This window comes from Trachymyrmex cornetzi, unplaced genomic scaffold (genome assembly GCF_001594075.2).
Source record: "Trachymyrmex cornetzi isolate Tcor2-1 unplaced genomic scaffold, Tcor1.1 scaffold223, whole genome shotgun sequence".
In the NCBI taxonomy this organism is placed as follows: domain Eukaryota; kingdom Metazoa; phylum Arthropoda; class Insecta; order Hymenoptera; family Formicidae; genus Trachymyrmex; species Trachymyrmex cornetzi.
Genome location: NW_017296881.1, coordinates 1,058,619 through 1,084,519, shown reverse-complemented (window position 1 = coordinate 1,084,519; position 25,901 = coordinate 1,058,619). Strand labels below are relative to the sequence as shown.

Sequence of the window (25,901 nt, the reverse complement as noted above, 5' to 3'; positions counted from 1 at the left end):
TTTCCATCTCTCCCTCTCCCGCGCCGTCGCGTTCTCTTTCTCTCTTTCTGACGCACGCGGACGCGGACGCGGTGGTGCGCCCGCAAAGCTGCCAGACCAGAGCAGAGGTGGTGCATTTCTCTGCGCTGCGCTTTCGATCGACCCGTTGCCGGAGGTTCCCTCTCTCTCTCTTTCTCTCTGTTTCCCATTTCTCTCTCCCGCTCCCTGCCCCGGTCCTCGCCACCCCGAATCCTCCCGTTCTTCCCTCTGTGCGTCTCACTTTATCGTACGCCACTTTCCAACCCCGTCTATCACCCCGATCCACACCCCGCTCATTGCTCTTCGTTCGTCCCTGCCACCATTCTCCTCCTCCTCCCCCTCCCCCTCCCCCTCTTCTCTTTTTCTTTCGTGCATTTCCCTCTTGCATCCTCGTCTTGCCGTTTATCGCTACACCCTCCTCGCGTGTCCGCTCTCTCTCTTCAGCCTCCCGTTACCCCTTTCAACCCACCGCCCGCTTCGACGCGCGTGCAACCAACCCCCCTTGGCGCACTACCCCTATTCCATGCGTCGCTTTCTCCCTTTCTCTCGTCATCATCACGGTGCTTGTTTGTTCATTCTTCGTCATTGTCGATGACAGCAGAAAACAGTGTCGATCAGTTCTGAACTTTAATTCTTCAGATTATTTTTTGCGATATGTTTACTTTATAACATACAAGAAGAAGCGACAGTTTGATTAATTTGTGTGAAAGCTCGGTTAATAGTTGGATGAAAAATGTTTTTGGAAATTTTAGTGACGTTCAAAATTTTAGCGACGCCAATATGAAACGTCAATATTATTTTAAATAATTCTAATCATTTTTAGGTTTAAAAAGTTCAAAAGTAAAAGGTGATTAATGTATTATTGACTTTTATTGATAACTAGGTTAGAGGTTAATTGATAATTATGTTTTATTATCAATGCGATGCATCGCATCTTTACTGTCAGTTATTAAATAGTCTTCGGTTTTTATATAAACAATGAGACTTTTGTATAGTCTTCTAATTCAGGTATTACGATCGTTTCTTCAAAAAATCTCTCGTCACACTGTTGCCACATATTTAAACTATTTTAATTTCATCTTGGCATTATCATGTTTTTCTTCGGTGCATCCTTCTCGCCATTTCTCCTTGTCTACCGCCCTCTCGTAACCCCTTTACGAGAACGTACGTTTAACCCCTCCGACTACTTCAGACCACCCCTCCAACCATCTATTCTCATTCACGACTTGGTGCATGAAGCGACTACATACGATGCGCACGAATACAAATCAGTAGACAATTTATTATCTTTAAATAGTCCAACAGTCAATGACAGCGAAAATATGGAAATGCTAACCCTTGGATACACACGATTGGATTATTCGTGTTCTGCATACTTCTTTTCTTCGAAAAATTAGGAGCATTAAGTAATTAGTTTTATAATATTTATATACATTTTTTTTATATATAATACAACACAAAACAACCTTATAAATATTTTCTAAAAATATAAAAGTACACCGAAAGAAATGTTTTTGTATGTACAATCAAAATTTTGTTGAGAGAGAGAGAGAGAGAGAGAGAGAGAGAGAGATGTGACTAATAAGAATTTTTTTAGTTTTTTAATTAAAAATTATGTTGTAATCAAAATTGGATTATTTTAATCAAATGTTGGTTAGGACGAAGTTTTCATTACTCTAACCAAATTTGTCGTCCTAATCAAAGTTTTTAGGATAATCAAATTTAGTCAGGACAACCAAATTTAGTTATTCAAATTTTGATTAGAGCAACCAAATTTTAGTCAGAACAACACAATTTTTAATTGAAAAAATAAAAAAGTTTTTGTTAATCACATATCAATAACATGAATGGTGATTATACGTACCAAACATTTCTCTCAGTGTATACGTAAGATCACTTAATAATTTTTGTATATTTGTTAAAATGATGAAAATTAACCCGAGAAAAAATGATGGCGTATGTAGTACATAAAGAACCGGAAAATCACTAAGTATACTAAGAATTAATAGTTTTCGAGTTATGAAGCGACAAAACATTTTGCGAATTAAACGTGCAACTTATTTAATTGGTCAGTGATAGATTAATCGCAATTTTTGTATAAACAAAGTCGGTCGTTTCGCGTACGGAGCATTGCGATTTATTATCGAATTATGCAAAGACAGCAACGGTACATATAATGCCCACGCGTCGCCGGCATACAAATCCTCGGTTTTTTGCGCGTTGATTTCGCGATCACCGGGTACGTGGAATCCGACTGGCCCAGACCCTGGCCCAGAGTCACGGCCATTTGAGATCGGTAACCCCGTTCACTTCGACTATGCGAGAGAGCGTGCGCAACTCGAGTCTTTTCGAGCAAGATTAGTTGATGGAACCACGGAACATGTCGCGAAATGAGAAGGAAGGTCATCGAACTCTTGAAACTCTCGGACCCTAATCCGAAAGACCGGTCTCGATCGCGCAAGGTTACGTGAGCAATCACCGTGGGCTCACTGGTACTTCCATAAATTCAAATCATCGATTTGAAGACAAAAAGACAAAGAAGTCGATCACTAAAATTTTAGAAAATAGAAAAATATCGTTTTCTAGATTTAAATGTCCTAAAAATCGCAATAAATCGTAATAAATCTTAATGTGATATTACAATCATTTATAGGTGTTAGCATATTTTTGAAGAATTTCAGCTTTTAGATTTACCATAAGATTTGGCTACAAGATTTTGGACACAATGCAATATATACATATTTAATACAAAGTGTATAAATTCAATATTATTTAGCGATTATTCCATGCTTATGATTTATTATATTTATTATTTATGCGGAAAAAGAATAGGGGTTTTCAACGAAGAACAGAAGCAGCAGAATACATATTTACCATAGGACGATTTAGCACCGCTATAATTCATTGGCGCTGCACCCGATATTAATAGAATATTGGGTTACACATGATTTATTCGTAATTTTATCGGAATCGAGGGAACTGTAGAATTTCATTTGCGAACAAGATTTTTTTCCAACGCTGCTTTGACCATACATTCTACCCGAAACTCCCATTACAAAATTTACGTTTAACCGATTGTTAAATCGTGGCTGATCATTAAAAAGAAATCGTTCATTCTCATGCGTAGAAAAAAAACATTGCAAATTTAGATAAATAAATAAAACAAAATAAACACAAAGACCTACAGGTACACGCCAATAAAATATGTCGTTGACACATACACCGTGGCAAATCCGGTCTACGTGTGAACGATGTTCTCGTATTACGCTACGATTATATGGCCGGCGAAGCCGTTGACCTCCTCCTCCTCCTCCTCTTCCTTCTCCTTCACCAGTGTGACGAAATTTCGGCGTGGGCATACGTGATACGACAGCTCATGCCAAATTTCACTTTTCGACGGAAGAACACGTGCGATTCGCTTCGTTGCGATTTCCACGATGGCGAGCCAGTCGACGGCGGTCCCGCCTAGCGAAAGAAGTTTCCGCGTGAATCGCCGACGACTACTAACCCAGATACGTTCCTCGGGGTCGTCGATCTTTTCCCTCCTCGGCAGGAGAACGACTGTGTACCAGATATATTAATTTCCTACGGCACGACCGCTTCTTGCACACGAATCGCAGTCGAACGTCAGCGTTTGCAAACTTTCAGAATAGTTCGTTTTCTGTAGGTCAATACTCTCGGATGCAGAATCCGAGCGTTTGACGCGGACATTGGCATCACAGTGATACTATACTCGAACCAAAATTATTTTTGTTATGATTATTATTATGATCTAACTTTAATGCTTCATCATTCGATCTCAAAGTAAATCTAAAATAGATTTGTTTAAATAAAATTAACTGACAAATTAGTATTTGACGTATTTGCTTTTCGAGTAAATTAGAATTTATATATATATGTGTAGATAAAATTAAATTTATTTACAGATTATATATTCAAGTTTTTAATAATCTTTAAATTACGAATTATAGAATTTTTTTCGAAATCGCATATTTATTCACAAATTCATACTTACATAACATTTTAAATTAAAATTTGCTTAAAAAGATTATCGCAACGTTACTCAGTTAAAAATGTTTCTTGAAGATATAAAAACGTAGTTGTACGTCAGATAATTTATTTTTTCCCTCTCGAGATTTCTGATTGATTTTAATATGTAATGAAATGAAAATATTTTATTCAGTTACCGGTATAATTTTTACCCATTCACAAAGATAATTTTTAACCATTTTTCTCCATTTCATTTCATTCGTATATATGTGATAAATCTTGTTTCATAGAAAAATATCAATTTTCGATTAAGAGAGAAATTGGGATGCCACCGACGTGAAAAAAAAGGCGGAAAATCGGCGGCGCGGCGGCGGCGACATGTCACGCGTCACTTGTAGGTTTCTAATCAGACGCGTAATAGCGGCCACCACGGATAGAAAACCGAATGTGAACCGGAAACGTCGTTTCCATGGAACCCATTCGGATCGAAGCAAGGTGTTTCGCCTCCCCCCGCGCACGCCTGCCGCTCCGCGCACTCGTAACTGTTACTTTAGAAGTATATAACGGACCGTCCGGCGTACGTATATATATGCGTGTTTATCAAGTAGATTGCGTGTGCGTAAAGATTACGGCGAATAACGGGGAGAAATTTGTTTGCCGCGCGAGAGATGTCTTCAAAATCCAACTATATAAAATCATATCATAGAACTTGAGATTCGATGAAATGCACGATACAGCTACGTTTGTTTTTGCGTAATTAAGGAAATCATAATTATACAAAAGTAAATAGCTCTGTGCATTATTTTATATTATCCGGATTACTTTAATTTGGATAGTTCTGTTGTATTTTTTACGAAATGCGATAGACCTCAATATTTTGATTTTCGCAAAAAGAAAACTATATATTATTTTGAAAAATACAGATATGATGTTATACGAATATTTTGAAAAAATCTTTTGTAATAGATTTCAATATTTTGATTTTTCGCCAAAAAGAAATATTATTTTGAAAAATATGAGTATTATATTACTATTGTTATAGAAATTTTCTGAAAAAATATTTTATGAAAAATGCATATAACAATCTTAAATTATTATCTATATTGCTATATACAAAAAAAAATCCCATTAAACACAAAGGGCTACGTCTTTTCATTTCTTTCGGATCGTAATATCTTGAATAAAATAGCTTAATGTGTTTTTAAATGCATAATTTGCTTTCCAATATTACTGCTCCACCGCAAATGAATCAGCTCGAATTCTCATGTGCATTCACGTAAGTGCTTGTTCAAGTTGAAGGGCAGAATAATTGAAACGCCACGGTGCGGCACACGGAATCGCACGCGAAAAACGGTAAATTGTTCCGCGGCAGGCCGGCGAGGATTCACTTTAATACAAAAGTAACGCGGAGTAACAGCACTTTCTACAAAAAGCTTAAACGCAACATGTCCCGGTTCAAAGCCTTATGGGTCATCGACCTCTCGCACAGTCGGCGAAGCATCGACCTTCTTACAGACGTCCAGACCTTTCTTAACCGCGGAGGACACGAAACGAATATTTGATGCGCCTGTTTAACCAGTTGTTTGACCTTCCGGGGAAATATAGTCCCTGATTTTTCTTTTCATTATCGGCCATTGTAGAATTGGCAGACGCTAATTGAAACATTAGCTGGAACAGGTGATACGAGTAATTTTCCCTATTTTACGAAACAGAAGGAAAGTTTATGAAGACCTGCACAAAATCTAGTTAACTTCGTTGCGATAATTTGCAAATATCGAACTCTTACCTTTGCTAATAGCTTTAATCCTTAAAATTATATGGATTTCTATCTTTAATGCTCGTCTAATGTTTAAATACTCGCTGTTTAAATATTGATAGGTGGGGATCTTCTGTAAATAAAATATTAGCTATTACCGCGAGGCTGATTTAATACCAAATCTAGCTTCTGTCCGCTTAGGCACATCATGTATTCTCGCCTATCGATAACGGTGCATCAAGCAGGAAACTTGCTGAAATATTTAGCATCCTGAACATCAAGAAACTACAGGTTCCCCCTGTTATTGTTTCCTGTCACTTAAAAAGTTTCAAACAGTGCACGTCCAAACGTGCACTGTTCGCGACAGTTACAATCCCGAACGGATTGAAAGAATAGTTTCAAAAATAATTTTCAGAAAAACTTATTGTCTTCGTGGATCTTGATGTCCATAAATATTTTTTGCATCATAAAATATTATTAGGAAAAATATTCTTGCCTCAAAAATAACATGTTACTTATTTATTTAGCTGAATTTTAATTAATACATTTTTAAATCACCCATAACTCGAAAACCATATTTTTACTTCTCAATATTTCGATAAGAAAAATATTTAGTTTAAACTGAAAAACGAAAAATACGTCATATATAATCTAAATAAAAAACGAAGTAAAAGTTGTTATTTCGCGGATTTTGTGTTCAAAGAACCATAGACATATATTAAATGCTTTAACGTCAAAGTGGCGCGTTTTTACAAACTGTCCTATATTCTCTTCATTTTGGGATGACGGGCGAAAAATCCGCATCTTCGATTTCGGCGAGTTCCCATTCACGGCGCGTAACATTGAAAATCTCGTTTTCCAGTCGGCCGAGCGCGGCTTTAAAGGCCGTCGTACCCGGCTGGTAGCAAAATGTAAACCGGAAAAGCAACGAGCAAGTGAATTAGCAAAGTGAGTTCGCGATTGCCACTACCTCCTTGTCCCCCTCGTTCGACCAACCTCACTCTCCCCGCACCCCACCCCACCCCGCACCTAAGTGAGCTTCGTCCTTCTTTCTCCTCGTTCGCCACGGCACCTTCTCCATTCTCTCTTCGCCACGGATCTGAAAGAAGGTCTCTGCCGGTCGTTGTCCCACTTGGAGGTCTACTTGGACTTGGACTTGGACCACACCATAGGCATGGTGCACTGAGTAACGAGGTTCCGATACCCCCATAGGGGACCCCCTTTCGCGCCTGCATAGCGTATACGGGGTGTCCCGGAACTATCGTCGTTACTTTTGTCTATACAGACTCTCTGATGCATTTTCTTAATAAAAGTGTCGAGATGTTTGGATCTCATCGGGCACGAAAAATGTTAACGGAATCTTATACATCATCGAATCAGAATTTTGCTATAACGAAAATTTAGTTTGAAATATTACTAAAAAATAATATTATTTAAAAAATATTTTATTATAGATTTAGAAGATGTACAAAGATATTTATAGATTTAATTTCCGGTTCATTCAGGTGAAGTGATATTGGGATCGTAAGATTTTAGAACATCCTGTACGTGTATTGCCGCAGAAGCGATCAAGCGATGGAAAAGACAGTATCGCGTGTCGGTGAACAAACTCGAACGCGTGCAGATTTGCGTAATTTCCGCTACATCGAGCAACGTTCTCTCTTGATATTTTTGTCGCTTTGCAATGATTTTTCCTAATAAATTTTCAATATTGCATTACGTATACATGAAAAATAATTATAATCACCCGCTGCTACGTCTATAATATCATAAAATTAACAATATATTTATAATCAATGATAGTAAAATAATTCATTGCTAGTCTAATTTCTTCAATTTAGTTACTTTACCCTAAATTCAATATCTTTAAATTCTTTATCATTATCTAATATCATTTATCTTTAAATTCAATAATGTAATATAATGAAGTAAATTTTCATATTGAGTAAAAATAAAGAATTTATTATTCATTTCACCTCTCTATAGGATTATTATTTAGTCTCACGTAATAATATATTTTTTCATAATAGATTCTTTAAAACCTTTATAACCTAAACAGACTTTTAAGGAATATCCTAAAAACGTTAAGAAGACGTCCATCTGCATTTAGAACATTCATAGGACGTCCCTCGGACAAAGCTGTGTAGGAAGACTCGCAAGTTCTTTTACGGTTCTTAATTGTTCGTTTTATGGTAAATGCTGCGGTTTGCAGGTCAGCTCTTCATATCCTTGAACGTGACGTGAGACGCGTTCAAATGCGAAAAACAGAATGTATCGTCATAGAGACCGCGCACCAGCCGAAGTGAATTGGGCGCACGAACGGTACCGCTGTATATTTACTCGCAACGCAACGGCGCGACAGATATGATCGCATGGGGTGCGCATACATACGTGCGCGTATGCCGCGTGACGTGAAAAGATTTTCCAACACATGGGTGTCTCCGCGATTTGCCCCTGCATATTACTACGTTCCGGCATCGAAACAGAACCTAACCGACGCCGAAGCGGACGAAGCGCGTCATTCGCCTAACTGTACATACACTTCGCCTTGTGTATATACCGAAAGTACCGTACACAGGTATATACAGCGGCAAGCGCCGCGGCCGAACGGTCGTAAAATGCGTGAATACGCGAGGACGGCGTACACGTGGGTCCACACTCCACGCTATGCACGCGTCGCGAGTCTATGCGTGTACAGGTGCGTAAAAGCACCGTTGTACGGCGAAGAGGAGGAGGCGGAGGAGGAAATGTGCAAGAAAGAGAAGTACGGGAGAAGCACGGCCAAAAGTAAAACTGAATTCGTTTTCGGTAAGGCTCGAGGCGACTGACTCTCCGCTTATCTCCGACTTCTTATCACGAGCCTCTTCCGGATCTTCCTTACCCGCGTATGTGCGTTTTCTCTTTATGCATATTATTTAAGAGAACGTGTATTTGTGCACGAACGATGCCCTTTTGTGCATCTTTACTTTAAACGACGAGTGCCTCTTTCTACTTCTAGAAGCTGCTCACAAATCCTGCATTTTATCTTTTATTATTACCTCAATCTTTTTTTAATCTTTTATTCTTCAAACATGTATTTCATGAAAATCTTCAATGCTGTAAATCTTCTTTTCTTAAAGTACAATCTATAGTACTTATAAATTAATGAAACGTTTAACGAAAAAGTACTCGAATTGTTAAATGAGACAACGAATTTTTATTTTTTTACCTTTTTTCGAAAACAGAACATTTCATTCACGCATGTATATGGAAAAAAGATTGGAACTTTGTATTAAAAAAATATATTTATATAGTTCAAAAATTGATCACTTAATTATTATAATTCCTTTTAGTATAATTATTTTCCGATTTGATTCAAGCGCTTTTCCTGTTGTTGGAAAAAATTTTCAAACTCTCTTTTCTTACTATTCCTCAATGTCTCAGCGATTTTCTTTGAATCTTGACGATGTCAGAAAATCTTCCCTTTCTGCTGCATTTTTATCTTAAAGAACAAGAAGAAGCCGCATGAAGTCAGATCGAGAAAATGGAAGACCAAAGATATGTTATCTGTCAAAATTCTTAGATAGAGAACAGTACAACCTTTCTTTTTCTCTCTCCTCCTCCTCTTCCCCCCTCTCTCTCTCTCTCTCTCTCTCTCTCTGTCTGAAGTTTATAATAAAAAATAATATAATTATAATATATCCTATTTTTCCTATTTTGCTGACTCGATTCCATGCGATTTTTTTTTATTTTTAACATAAAAATGCAGCTGAAAAGAAAAAGATTTACTGACAGTACCGAAATTGAGAAACAAAATTGAAAGGAGCAATGAAATGTATTGAAAAAAAGTTTAAAAATTGCTTCCAGCAAAAACACAGAACTAATATATTAAATTGAAAAGTCTTTTTGAACAGAATTAATAATAACTAAATTAAATAAAGCTTTATTTAAATAATTTGACTATCGAGACGTGTACTATTTAAATGACTTATATTGAATGTTTCATTTAAATGTCTTTTAATATTATTTTGAGATCTTCTAGATTTTATATATTATTTTACAATGATGGTAAGAATTATTATAAGTATTTAATGATAATATGTGAATATGTGATATTTTATGTATTTAATACTTATTATATTTTTTTATATTTATTTGGTATTTTATTTTATTAAATAATCTTCACAATAAAATATATAAATTCTCATAGAAATGTTATTTAAGATGCAAAATTAAATTGTGTGCCTGCTTATCGATTTAATTCCTTTTCAGATTAATACAATTTGACATATATTTTATACAATTGTGAGTACAATATGTATTCATCCATGTTTAATGATTAAAAGAGTTCAAGATGAGTCGTTTCGTGAATATAGAAGAAGCTGTTAGCCTTGATTTGCAAAGCTGGATTTTCTTAACGTTGAATTACTTGCATTTCTCGAATGCATTAGGGAAATAGAAAACATCGTTTAGTTCAAAGGACGACTTGTCTGTAATTTACATCTGTGTCGCTCTGTGCACTTCGAGCGTACACTTCGCTTTCGCAAAGGTCCTTATATACAATGGCAACAGCAAAAGGAGAGCATCGTTTGATCAGCGAATGATGGGAACGAGACAAGATGTAGTTCACTAATCGTGACGCGATGTTTTCCTCGATATAATTATTCTTTCACGCTAATGAATATCATACAACGTAGGAAATATAATCTAATCAATTAAAAAATGATTAAAAAGTTATGTTTTATAAGTATATAAGCAATAGAGTCTAGAAGTTCATTAAATTTTGAGAAATATTGCAAGTCTTTTACATTTTGAATGTTTTCCGTAATTTTATTTATTTTAACAAAAAGTAATATTTTTAATCGTTTGTTGAAGTAATTTGTTTACACGTATACATTGCTCATTTGCTTCAACGATAAGATCTGATTCCACCAATTAAAGAACTTTAATCTTGGTTCAATTTACTTTTTATCTTTTTCTCTAATTCTAAAAATTAGAAGAAGATAAACAGTAAGTTAAAAAACAAAGTTTTTTCAGAAAATAAGTTTCAATATTTACATTAAAAAAATTTTGTAATATTAATTTTAAAATACAATTTTGATGCAATAATCACTTAAAGAATAAAATATATTCTTTCAAAGTATATTTTTGCTTTTTTCTGTATGTTTTCATTCTTTTTCTGCAAGCAACTCAATAATAATTTGTAAGTTACATCATTGTTATGCAAATGAGCAAATGTTTATGAATGGCCGTGTTTTTCTCCACTTTTTCCTCAATTATTCAAAAGCGGTCCCATTGTTCAAAAGAGATCCAAAATCATGTTGTGCCTCAGGACATAACAAATTGCCAATCCAATTCGGTTATCCAATTCTGTACGTTTCTCTTGAACATCTCCTACAAAAGAACCAGAGAACACGCCGAAACTGATCTCCTTCGGCCAGGTACGAGTGGCGCGCGAGTACATCGACCCCCGCGGCCGCCGTGCTGTTTCGCAAAAGTACAAGTGGAAACGGACGTCGGCCGCGCCGGCCTCGACGAGTGGTGCGGCTCGACGCTGAGCCGTACGGCACGGACGCTTTCAATGGGGACACGTGATCGCGCGTACTCGTGGTCGGCCGCAGTCGGCCGGCCGGTTCTTAGCCGCGCGACGCGCATTCGCTCGCGGCCGACCAAAACGCGTCCCTCTCTACTTGCTAGCGCGAGCGAGCGCGCACAGAGTCACGGACGACCGCTATATCATTTTCGCTACCGGGCTGCGCGCCTCACGGTTCACCGTTCTCGCCGGTTGTTGAACCCGACTCTCTTTGCGCGCTGCATAACCTATTTTGTAATAGCACACTTCGTGCCGCGCTAACCGGCACACCAGCGCGGCATCCTCATTCCGAAATGGGCTGCGCGCGTTCACGCTGCTCGTCGCGTCGTAGCGTGCTGCCAATTGAACGTCCTGCACTTTTTCCTTTTTATCTCTCGCAAATTTTCGAATTCATGATTTTTGAAATTATCTTAGAAATAATTCGTATATAGAGAGATTGGAGAGAACATATTGAATATTAAAGTATATTAATTTTATACAATTTTTCAATTTTAATTAATTACACGCTTAATCTTTACAATTTAAATTTATTAAATGTTTTAAAATCTACAATTCCATTTTATACTTTATATTCTGTAATTTAATTTAAAAAATTATATTACAATCACTCAGTTTAACAATTAATATTTCAATATATATAATTCAGTTTTATATTTTACATTTTGTTCTTCAATTAGAAAAATTATATTTGTAATATGTTTTATGATGTCTTTTTATAAAATACGACAACTTATAGATTTCTTTTTTTTCTTAAAAATGCTATTGTTTTCCTTCAATTCTTAATTGACATGAATTCAGTAAAATTTTATTTTGAGTATGAGGTATGTAATTAGCTTTATCTCTCCATGTATACAAATCGGTAGACTGTACCTGATGTTAATAAACTTACATGATCGCAAGTATTATTTAAGTAGAATAAAATAGATAAATTGAATGTCGATATTTCGTTTATATTAGCTAAAGTAGAATATTTGACTTTTTCGCGTTTAGTAAAGTGGGACAAAAGTTAAGAATAGAGAAGATTGAGTCTTATATAAAATCACATTTAATAAAATTATGTTATAAAATATAAAACATGTATCTATTAATTTCATCATTTTTTGTATCATATAACAAAAAGATATCTTTTTAATGAAATTTAATAAAAATATTTCACAACTGTGTTCTTTTTATGCATTTATATATTTTTATGGAAACATTAATTGATTGAAATTTAGTAGTTCAGTAGAATAAATCATTCAGAAATTTCCAACACATTTAATACAAAATGAGCTTAAATATCTTTCGATTTTTTACATTAAATTAATAAAATAAAATGCCTATGTGAGCCCAGCCTTTCTCTAACTTTCTTAAACTTTACAGTTTTTGAATTATAACATTGCAAAAGATAAATGCAAAGATATCATTGCGTGGCGACGGTGCAAGAGTAAAATTGTAAAAAAAACAAGAGATTAGTCAAAGCGAATAATGTAGATAAGGTTTGAAAAAACACGTAAAAATTGTACCTACTTATTTGAGCTTCTACGACGGTTAGCAAGTGCGTTATTAAATATTTCTTAGACAAAATTGATAACGTGCTGGTAGGAGCACGTGGTACGTCGAAATTGTCGCGGACAGATAAGAACGTCGGTTATATTCGGGTATTGTGCTCGACGTGGCGTGAGAGAGTGAGGCAGGTCAAGTGTTTCTATATCTTGCGCACACGTTTCTCGCTTTCAGGATGGGGGGGTTATCGAACGTGTGCGGAACGGCTACGAGAAAATTGAGACTTTATCAATACGCGTCACACACTTTGCAACAACTTGAATTCTTTTTTTTTTCGTATTGAATAACGAAGGACACGGTATAACGATGTATATCACAGAGATTCAATAAACTGAAAAATTTTGCAAAATTTTTTTCGGTGTTACAGAAGTATATATAAAACGGAGCCTATTAATTCATCACGGTTATATGCACGGTTTATAAAACCAGTACATCCGTAGGGAATTTTGAAAGTGGAGTTTTTAAAGTGGTTTTGTTGATTACATTTGATTTTTCCGAATCGGATCCAATTCGAAATATCGAGATGCACAAATAGCTCGTGAACTATGACAAGTGGAAGATCGAAGTTTCAAAAATATTCCGTCTTCACTTAAGTTCAATTGTACCTAATTTTTTTGGCCTTTTAACATGTAAAATAAAATTGCGAAAATAAATAAAATGCGACGCGAGTGATATGTAAACTTTTCAAATTTCGACTTACCGCTAGATTTATTACAAAGTCAATTTTCATATTATTATTTTTGTACACATTGTACATGATTTATTCTTCAATTTTTGATAAGGCGAGAAATGTTCACGTAATCGTAAGTATCATAACTTTGCCAAGTCGATAAAGATATACCCTCTGTAATCGTTGCGAAAGAGATTAAATAACGGAGTTTATGCGTTTCCGCATTGAGCGGCTCGGAACTTCAATGTCAATGTCAGTCGCCCTTTCACCTTATATAACGAACGAGCGCGCTGACTCGCCGCCGAGACTCGGGCATATTATTCGCTTAATGCGATTCGAACGTGCGCCGTGGAACACGACGAAATAATTTCGCCGCCTGTTTTGCCGCTCGCCGAAGAATCAGGAAATGCGAAAATTACGCGCTCTTGCGTGTCTAAGTCTTCCTAATCCTGGAATTTTCTCTCCGTGTCTCCCTCTCTCTCTTTCTCCTCCATCTGCTCTCAGTTGTATCCTGTTTCGGTCCGCAGCTCCGACTAATTATCTAACAAGTGTAACATTACACGACAGTTAACCGAAACGAGTCAATAGTCATCTCACTATTTTTACCTTAGAAATTTGAAAATATTTTTTTTAATCCCCTTGTTCAGAAATAATTTTTCCTATATAAGTTTGTTGTGTTAAGAAAGACTCGTCTTCTTTCATTTCTTGAAAATAAATGTTTCTCTGTCCTTAGAATATTTATATTATAAGATAAAATATTTCTTCTATCAGACTTCAAGGATTGATTAGTATAATTACCGAAAAAAAAGATAATTGACACACATTAATATAAAAACACTTATATTATTCTAATAATCATAATGAAATCTTACTTATCTAATTTTTTCTGTTTTCTTTACCGAGCAAGAAAAATATTTATAATGGAAGTTAATTAATCTTTTTGCTTGGAAAAGAAACGTTCCAATTAAGGTACCTTTAAATATATAATAGTAAATTTGCTGATATTACTTTCTTTGAGTTACTTAGCTTAATCGATTTTATATGGATTCTCGAATTACTTTCACATTAGGATACGAATTATCGGAACTTGAATAATCGAATAATAATTATCTGATATATTAGGATATCAAATTATTCATATATTTATAGCTTAGTGTCGATTGAAAGTCTTTAAGAATCCTCAAGAATTTCTCGATTCTGAGGAAGATTAAAGTGAAACCGCAAATGACTTTTGAAGTACGTTGCTCTGTTACTCGTTTGCGGAATTAAAGGATACCTTTTTTTTTTTTTTGAAACCATTAGCTCAGTAATCTCGGCTTTTTTTGAATTGCTAATCGGACAAGACTCGCTTCTTCCGTCCACTCGCGTATATTCCAGTAGCGTTCGCGGATACTTGAGAAAATGGAAATTCTAAAAGATATCTTTCTAGGTAAGTGTACCTCCTTCCGTGGCGATAGTAAAATGCGTTTATGGCTGTGGTGAGAGTAAAGGATACGTTCACGGTACGAGTCGCCTGGCGAACTAAATTTAGCGCCGCACAGAAGGTGGACGATTAACTTTTCAGCATTGGCAGTAGAGGAAATCGGCAGCTGGTTGAGAAAAGTAGGTAAATCCGCTACGTGAAAAAATCCCTTCGCGCGGTACGAACCTTCGCGACGCGGACTATCCGAGATTCTTCTAACCGTATATTCATCATCTGTCACGACGTCAGAATCCAAAGAGTCGCATTTAGCGATAACGGATTCGCGACTTGTTTTTATTCGCGCTCAAGCGTTGTTCGCGCATCTTCCTACCGGACCGCTTCCTGCTTTACAGTCTTCTGGTTTTGTATACCCGCTGGTCGCAGCGGGATCACGCAGGTATTTCATCCGCTTTGCTGCGGGCACACGACTTTAATAATTGTCGCATTCTCGCATATTCGTCCGCAGAATTTTCGAAAGGGCAAATGATCCTAAAACCACGTGTACGGAAAGTTTGTTTGTCTCAATGAAATAATCGCGAAGTTTTCCCCGCGGTTTCTCTTGTCAAAGCGGGCAACCGAATGGCAAATCCGCTTTAATTTGGCGATGATGAATCGCGAGTAGCAGCATTAGCATGAAATACATAAATAAAGCGTATATATCGTGAGTGACAGTCAAAGAGAAATGGCGTGTTTACCTCTTGTCAAGTTAAAAATACAGTCTATATATATGTATATGGAATGAAGAATTACAATGGGAGAATGATTATACAATCCGAAGTTTCGTAAGAAGAAAATGACTTCTTGTCGGCGGCAATAGTTCGCTTTGATTAAATCAGAACGCAAAAAATTCCGCATTACTGAATTTCTCATCCCACGATGTAACGTTATCGGTAACAATTTATCGTCACCTCTCATTGTTCTGCGCGCACGCGACCTTGATGCATCGATAATGTCAATTTAATTGTGATCGCGGAATATAGGATACTTTGAGCGTGTTAATTGAAATCTTAATTTAAAAAAAGACCGCGAAAATATTTTTGTAGAATTATTTCTTTAGCAAGTGAGGTCTTATACATCAAGATCAAAAGTTTATTATAACATATAACGAACGAAAAATAAAATTTTAATAAAAAGAATTTAATTATGGGTCCTTCAAGTTTCTTTTTACAAAAAACCAGTAGCGGTACTAAATTAATGTTGTCTTGCATGTGTAATAAATTAAGGAATCAAGAAAAAAAAAAATTTTACATAATGATCAAAAAAGAAAATTTTCGAAAGGTTACACATTTTAAAAGTAAAATTTAATTATTTAACAGAAAAGATTTATGTACATATCAACGAATATTCTACATCTATTTTATTCTACGTATTTTACTTCTCTGTAATATATAATAGATGTTCGCAAAGTATTCTCTTCAAATATTTAACAATTTATGCTCTCCAAAAATATTTCTCTGAAACGATCCCAATTATTCATTATCAAATGTTTCCATTATAATTTTTGCAGTATCTCATACATACAGCCAGATTCAGTCATCCTTAATAGTGTCCTCTCTTTAAGATCGGTCATTCACCGATATATCTATCCCAATTTGATTTTATTCGCCCCGGGGAAGAAGCGACGAGTTCAACTACTCGCGCGCGGCTCGTCGCCGTCGCTGGGCCGAGCAGCAAGGCTAAAGCGAAGCGAAGTGAAGTGAAGGGAGGGAATCTCACGGCTGACGGCTGGCCGTGACTTTACTCAACTCAGCCGGCACTCGGGCCGGAGCAACGCGTCAATGTAGAACGGTCATTGACTCCTCGCCTCGCGAGCCTCCTATATACGCGAGCGCTCGAGTCGATTCCGCACCGCTCGAGCCTTCCTTCCCATCCGTAGACGTCATCCTTTCGCCGGTGGACACCCGGTATATAAGCGCCCCGCGCGCGCCCGTGATACTTCGACGCTCGATGCGCGCTTTGACCTCCGCGATTCGATTCTCTGCCGATTTACGCTAATTTTCATCTAGATCGCACACTCGGTATACCGGGTAACTCAGAATTCCCGCGTCAACCTCTCATTTTCGTTGCTGATGATTTTGCAACATTTTTTTCAGAGTAGAATATTAATCTCACATTGATGTATAAATAAGTGAAATAAATTACAATTATTTCGAAATGTAAATCTTCGACCTTAAATATTCAAATATAGACTTCAGACTAAGATTTCAGTCGAATCTCAATTCACCGAATTCAAACATTTGTATCTTTCGATGTTTTTGTCGCATGTTTTTTTTCGATTCCAAACATGTTTTTACCGTTTAAATTATTTACAATTTTCGAAATATTAAAATTCTGAAAATCTAATTTAATATATTTATAGTTTCTTGTTATTTGTGTAACTATAATTATATATTACAGAGAAGTAAAATACATAATAATAAAGTTTAATTTGCGTTGCTTTTGAATATTTATTTCGCAATTTAACCAACGATCGACGGTACAGGACGAGTTTAAAAAAGTTTTCATCCGTAAACAAACGAGGATTTAACGAGTTCTTATGATAAACACTGGTATAACTCGTCTTACGCGTATTCCGAGATGTTGACGATCCGAGGTGCGGTGCTTCGCACAGGCTGCGATGGGAATTTTATCACGATAAATTCTGCGGGCTGCGGTGTAAGTGAGAATAAGGAAGCGAGCGCATAATGACCGCACACGACCGCAGTTGCACCGACGCCAACGCGGCACTTTTGTCAAGCGAATCGTGCTTTCACTGACGGACTTCCAAATCTTAATGAAAATAGCCCATCCGGTCATCAAATACTTGTATTATCATCATTAAAAAATCGATTTTCAATTCTTCGCGTGAGATTTTCAAAACAAAATATAAGGCAGACTTGAAGGAACGAAGTAAACATCATGCATGGAAATCGTGCAATGATTTTGCTAAATCTAATATTTATAGCTAGATACAGATCTGAAAATAATTTTGTTAGACTAATAAAACAATTATGTAAAAGGTTGCTGCTAGAATGTCAAAATTTTTTTGCAGCATTGCTTATTATGCTTGAGTGTTCAATGCAATTATTTTGATAGTCCAACCAAATTATTATTTCAGATCTGTATCTATTTACATTATTAGATATTTCAACAAAATCATTCTTTCCGCATGATATTTTCATTTACACTGATCGTAGAGAACAGTATTTTGAAATTGTCTTACGATGAAAAACTGCAAAGGAGAGACGAGAATCCATTTTGTTTTAGAAGATAACGAGTAGTGCCTTTTTTTCATTCAGCAAACACTGATTTTTTTTTCGCGGATGTGCCACATAATCATCGTGCGACGCGTTTTATTTACGAGTTGTGTCACATCACGTATGCAGTACGGCTGACACGAATTCAACTTATTTTCATTGTTCCTGGATTTATCTCCTCATACTGATCGTACACATTAGGGCCGCAGGTTCATGAGCGATCTAGCGGCACCCGATAGACACGGACGTAACACTTCCGAGTTCAGTGCAGAGAAAAACAGAGAGATAGAGAGAGAGGGGGGGAGAGAGAGAAACCAAGAGAAAAAGAGAAGAAACGGAGGTAGAAGGGGAAGAGAAGGGGGAGAGAGAGAGAGAGAGAGAGAGAGAGAGAGAGAGAGAGAATCGATTATGTGTGAACATTTTTTCATATATTCTAAATAACGAATTAGGCTTAGTACGTTTCGCAGTCACCCTATAGATAGCATAATCGGGGTTATGGTACCGCGTAATACTTTGGAGAGCTAGCTTGCGCGCCGCAGAAAATGCAGGCCGAGTTTATTGCACTCCGATCGCCGGGAGAAAATTTGCACTAATTCGGCGTGTCTGTCCGCTAGAGCCTTCACTACGAATGAGAAAACCTTCAGCGGAGCAAGTCCCTCTTTTCGAAAGTGCTAATGATAAACGTGTGAAGTGCCCATCGTTCCAGCAATTCGAACGAAATTTTATTTTTATCAGCGACATATTAAATAATTAAAATTGTCATTCGGTACTGCATAAAATAATAATAAATAATAATAACGCGTTCGAATTATTTATACTATCACAATTTCATTATTACACAGTAAACATTATATTGCTGTTCATTAATACGTTAACAATCGATCTTAAAGAAAAATTTAGCCTCTTGCAAATTTATCGAAATTAACCGAATATCATTCATTTGTTACAATATTTATAGTTTTGAAATGCAATTTTGGTATAATAATTGATTGTCGAAGAATAAAGTATGTTATTTTAAGATACGTTCTTTCCTCTTTTCTTTAAGTTGCCATTCTTTTTTTTTTGCATGTAACTCACAAACTCATAAATGATAATTTTTTAGTTATGTTGTTGTAGCAAACGAGCGGTATTCCGTCAAATTGCAATGGTGTTTCAAATCACGTGAAGAATTTCACTTGGTCATCGGGGTAACGCGCGAAGCAAGATTTTGAGAATTACATTATAATAGATATATACGCCGTTTATTGAACATAACGACGCGCCGAACGGGACACCCCGTATACGCGCGTCGGACGGTCATCGTTACGGTAGCGCGTAATACTTTACGGTTCGGCGTGCGTATTATCGCGGAATCGCACAGGACAAGCGCAATTTTTGCATGGAAAATGGCGCTACGGTACTTTCAGCCTCGCCGCTCGTCCGCGGCGGACGACGAATCTAGGCTAGGCCTAGGAACGACACGGTCATCGACTACCCTTGATTTTTTTTTTTCTAAAGACGGAGAAAGCCGCGCCATGCGCACAGTCCGATTTCCCGTTGATTAGATTATGACACCGTTGCCATACGTGGCGCCGAATAATATACATATCCCGAGACACGCACGCGTAAATTACCTTCCCGTAGACAATCGAGAAGAAGATCCAGCTACAAAACAATTTGTAATTGGAACTTATCTACGTTCTCAATTATGTCGCTACATCTGAGTATATTGTAGTGTACTTATTTATTGGAATTTATACATTGGTAAAAGTTTAGTTGCATTAATAGTAACTCTGGTTAAAAAATCAGAACTGTTTTTTTTTTGATTGAATTTATTATAATTTTGGTTGAAAGAATCAGGAGTCTGGTTCATCCAATCAGAAATTTTTCTTAGTGTATCATTTAAAGAAAATATTTTATCAGTATGTATTCTTTTTTTTCATTTCTGTTTTCGACAATGACAACATAATAAATTTATCGAGAAGCAGTAATGATCTTTATTATTATCGTAAAGATGAAATCTTTATTATCCCGTGTTTAATTGACAATCGGTAGTGACAGAAGCAAATAAAATATTAAGTCAGGTCGAATGATGCTGGATTGGGAATATCTCTCGATCTTCGGGCGCTTCGCAAACACGCAAGAAAGTACGGATCTTTTCGATCAGTGCCCCCCGTACGAAAAGTGCAACGACCGTTCCAATAAATCGACCGCCCCCCCCCCTCTCCCTGGCTTCTCTTTCTCTCACTCCCTCTCTTTCTCTCTCTTTTTCTTTCTTTCTCACGTCCACCTCTCCTACCCTTTACCCCACCTCCAATCCCAAAATGATTACATATACGCAAGTTCGCAGTGACCGCGGCTACGAACCGCGGCTACGGATACCGTTATGTCACATTAGTAGGCACCTGCAAGCGTTATTATCCTCTCCCACAGCGTGCCATTCTCAAAATTGAAAAGCACTTATCCTGTAACACGCGAGAAAACGGTACTGGCCATCGAACTGGCACTTGAAAATACCCTAGTATGATATTCATAATCGCAGAATATTTAGCCGTTGGCAGCAGGATGAAGAATGTTGAATTGATAATTGAAGTCGATACGATTCCGGGAAAGCTCGATTTGCGAATGCATGATCAAATCGTAAATATCTCAAATGGATTTTCGGATTTGCATTCTTAAACATATACATAGACTATTCTCTCTTCCAAAATTATATATAGAAAAAATTTTCAAAAAAAATAGCACAGCACATGTATTTATATGGCATATATATAACAATTTCTTTCATACTATTTTTTATCAATTTCTCTAGTACTTTTACGGTCAGAGTATTTTTTAAATTATGAGAGACTTAATTAATCCGCATCATTTCAATTCTTATTTTACATTATTCTAGAAACTGTTTATTAATTATAAATCGTACTATCTTTTCCGATTAGTTTTGATCAAGATACATTTTATCAATATTATGTGTATTAATGCAATTTTTTATATCATATAGAAAAGATTGTTTAAAGTTTTTCTTCTGATTTAATATTGTCTAATTTTTATTTTGAATATAGGACGAACTGTTATAAATTTCAAATGTAGACTCTATTTTGATATCTATTTATGTTGTAGAGAATATTTGAACTGTTTTGTATATTCTCTATAGATAGTCATATTATTCCTTATGCAGTAATCCCCTATCAGATACATCATATTAAATATGTATAAAATTAATAATTACAGTGATACATTCATAAATTAATTACACACACATACATTTAGATATTTCGCATTTAATATTTAAATATTTATATATTTTTTAAGAGAACATTTATATTCTTATACTTTTATTTTCTTACATACGTCATATTTTTAAGGAAATTTAATTTTTATAAAGAATTAATAGGAGTAATACACTGCAACTGTTTATAGAGATTAAGCATTTTCCCTTTTTCTAAAAATTTTATCTAACTCATAAACTGTAAAGCCAAATTATCGAATTTTCTGAAGATCCATCTTTCTATTTTATGATTATCAGATCACAGTGCGCATTCGATAAAGATAAAGTCTCTCCGTACTTCTTGAAGCAACGCCTGATAGCAAACGTGGGCCGTAGATACAAAGGACTCGTTTCCGCTCTCGACTTCCTTTATACTTTGTAATCCTTTGACGCCTCAACAATTTTCCACTCGCTGTCCCTTTTCGTTCTCCGTCCCACTTCCTCTTTTATCATCGTCCGTAGTGGGATTTTGTTTCAAATAAGAAACGTCGTCCTTCTCCAAGCCGAGATTTTCCTCGGCCGTATCGAGAGTTACGAGCCGACGAAAATTTCGTTCGGCCGAAGAAAAAGTGGGAGGCCGCACACCGTTATGTCATATTAGGAAATACGTGCGTTTAACGGTGTTTCCCTGCAACACTTCTCGTTCCTATGATAAGCAGACGGTTTTGATCGTTCACGAATCGATATTACGTTCGGCTAACGGATGCGCATTAAAACGCATGATGTGACGTAAAAAAATTAATTGTTTACTCGTTCAAAGAGAAAAGAAGAGGAGAATCGATAATAGGCGTTTATAATTCATGGCTTTGTCCGCAGAAAAGTTTAAATGCGGCAGATAATTATTTATTTTTGGTTTAATGATCTCTTGCGAACTTTCACACTGTAGAAAGATTCATTTTTTATGATTTTTCATTTTACATTGATTCACAAATGAGAAGATAAATCAAATGTTGATTTGTTGAGTGGATTATCGGATAATATATATTTAAAGATTTTCTTTATTATGTAGTGACAATTTTAGAATATTATATAAAACTTGTATAATACAAAATATTATCATAGACAGAGAATCTAAAAAAATCTCGAAAAATTTTATAATTTTTACATTTTGTTCAAATAATGGAATCGTAATAGAACCTTATAATATCGTAGACAGATTTTGCTGGGATAACATATCGGTTTTGAATATGATCAAAAAGAACCGAGATGATGATGTATTATATAAAAATCAATTGCGGAGGATCCGTATGTTGCAATATCGCGGAACACTTCGCAAAACACGAGCAGCGTTATTGCTTTTACCGTTGTTTTTTTCCATACTTTCGGTTTGGTCCCGGTACCGTTAGGGACACACGGAGGCTCTCGAAGAACGAGCGTGAAGAAACACTTTCTGTATTCGAAGAGCATCTCCCGTGACGTAACGCGTATATCGAAGGGTTCAAAGTACTCGGGACTGCCTCGTATATATTCATTTTCGTTCCGCGCGATTATGCTCGCCGTTTTATTCGACTTGCTTTGCCGACACCGCGCCGTCCCGATGGACCGTTATGCAAAATTACATAATTGTTGGGCTCCGTCACTACATTGTTGTTAATTTATTCATTTTATTTTCTGCTTGTAAGTTCGTTGTACCTGGCTTTATTAACCATGAACGATAACACGGAGACTTAAAAACACTATCAAGTTAATACGATTTGACTAGATGAATGTACATTGATAGTCTCCTGATTTATTTACAATGCTCTGCATCGTAATGATATCTCGATGAAATGGCGGATGCGAGTATTATTAACGAGAGGACGGATTTGCACATTTTATTCAATAATGTAGAAGAAAAGCGTGAAGCTTTTCGGAATTAATTCTCGACGATGATTTTAATAAGATTTCCGATCGTTTGCCGATTATGTCGCACATTAATTTAATTCGCTAGACATCAGTTATATTATAATGGAAGTGAAATATCATCCCTTACTTGAATTTTACGAACATAAATTTATATAGTGATTTAAATTTTAATGTGAATTCAATATTTTTAGATTAATTACAAAATACAAGAGAAATGCTTGTATATAAAGATACTGAGAAAACATTTTAAATTCAACCGAGATTACATAAAGTTTATAAATACATTGTAATCAATCAATTTCAATTCATTATTAAAGTATACCATATATAATAATCCTTGATTATAAAATCGCTGAAGAGTATTATATTATTGTAAATCTCAAAATCTGATAATTTATTGTTACATATGTCTTTCAAGAGTAAATAGCTCTCGATTCCTATCTCCTTTAAACGCGACAAATGATGTAACATACAATATTTAAGTTTAGAATCCGACGTAAAGATAATTCTCCGTTCAAAAATAAGTAATTGTAAAATTAAAGTTTCAAAGGCTGCTAAAAAATAGCACATTTAAAAAAAAGTATTGACGTCAATTAAGTTTTGTACGAAAATGTTAACCGATCTTTTCTAAATATATCGATAATGTTTTTAAAGTACCTATTTATATTGTCATTTGTCTAATCACGTGTTGATATTTGCGTTGTGTACACTCTGGTTGAGATTTATTTCAGGAATAAACAAAGCGATTATTATTCGTGGCCATAAATACATCTCTCACCGTACATCTGTACTTTTCGAATAGAAATAATCACAAAATTTATTAGACTCACCTTGCAACGTGTCTGCCTGGCAGCCGGTGAATCCTCTCACGACGAACTGTCAAAGTTCACACGTTGAAGTCACGAACATATCTCCAGTCCGGCGACGACCGGCTGATAATCCACCATCGATGTCGTGTCAAACCGATTGTGTCGCCGCGATTCACGTCTCGCGAAAGTTTCTTCGAATTCTTTGACACTGAAATATCGGATACCAACCCGGTGGGACAATCTCGTAGTGCAATGTCACTATATTTAGACGGTATCTCGCGATTCACGGGGCACCACTGTGCACCACCACCCTCAACTGTATCGTTGCGTTGTTGATGTTAGTTTATTATCGTCGCGGAACGTTTTCGCACCCTTTTGCGCGTGGTGGCCGGTTACGACGAGATGGTCGAACCCAGTGTGGCTCTCTCGTAATCGCGTCAGGACTCCTTTCTCTCTCTCTCTCTCTCTCTCTCTGTCTCTTCTCTCTTTTTCTCTTTCTTTTTCTTGATCCGCGCCGGCAGTACGTCGAGGACTACCTCGTCCTTGACGTACGGTCGTGTACACCGTGCAGAGCCGCGTGGTTCCAACTGACGAGTACGAAGCGGGTAAGGTGAGTCTAGGTGTCTCCTTGCCCGTGCTCTCGCTCTCGCACGTGTGCGTGACCCACGTAGGCAGGCCGCGAGCAAGCGGGCGGGCCTACGTGCGTACGTACCGCAGGTAGGTGTGTGCGTGTTGCTGTGTGTGTATACACGAGGGGACCGGCGAGGGGACTAAGGAAGGAAGAGGAGGCAGAGTCGCGATGACGACGATGGGCCGTTGGTTCTCTCGGCGTTGGTTGTTCTCTCTTTACGGCCACGCGGTGAACACCTCGTGCTGCACACTCGGCTCGCTCGCTCGCTCGTTGGTACGATCGTTCGTGTCCGTTCCCTCTTTTCTTCCTCCGTGCGGCGCACGTTGTCTTTCCTCGTTCGTTCCGTCCAGGTTGGTATACTCGCCGCGGTATACAGGCGGTTATTCGTTTCGTTCGTGCGCGCACGCCGACATTCCCCATCGACAGAAGCAACGGTACTCTTCCCCACCCCCGTTTCAGCATCGCTCGGCATCGAGTTCTTCTCTCCCGTGTGTACGCTATCACTCGCCTCCTTCACCTTCTCTTACACCTCATCCTCCTCACGCTCGTCTCCCTTTCGCCTGCGATGAACCCCTCTCGTCCTCCTTACCGTGTCCTCAGTCTCTCTAATCGTTGCTATGTTTTCTTTCACACTTTTCTGTATCCTTTTATTCTTAGATTCCACCCTCTAAAGCATCCAACTTTTTATTTTTATCTTTATCACGTTAAAGCAAATTCCTCATTTGCAGGCCTTTGCCCTCAGTCTTTGCTTTATCAATGGCACAAACACGGAATAAAATGATTGATTTGCAGCATTCTCAGCGCGCAGAAGAAAATGCTAAAAAATACAGAAGAATATTATAAGGAGATTCCAGAGATTTCAGACTTTTATTAATAAATGTTTAAACTTTGTGAGAAACTTCTTTCGTGCTCATCACCGACTCGTTTCGTTTCATTCTTCGTTCCATCTTCTCTTCGATTCATCTCTTTTCTTCCGTGGGAGCTAACGTTCTCTCCTCTCTTTTCCTCCGTCTCTTATTTTATCTTTCCTCTCTCTTCTTTCACCTTCCCTGTACTGTCTCTCCTTACCTCTTTTCCTCTGTCTCCCACTTCATCTTTCCTTTTCCTAGTCTCTTTTCCA

General features: G+C 36.9%; 1 protein-coding gene across 1 annotated transcript in view; it reads right to left on the bottom strand.

Moving 5' to 3' along the window:
* Blimp-1 (PR domain zinc finger protein 1) overlaps positions 1–25,536 on the bottom strand; it is a 39,021-nt gene extending 13,485 nt beyond the window's left edge. The window contains exon 1 of the mRNA XM_018506465.1: positions 24,172–25,536. The gene's annotated coding sequence lies outside the window, so the exon portion shown is untranslated. The remainder of the gene's footprint in view (positions 1–24,171) is intronic.
* Positions 25,537–25,901: the final 365 nt, after the last annotated feature.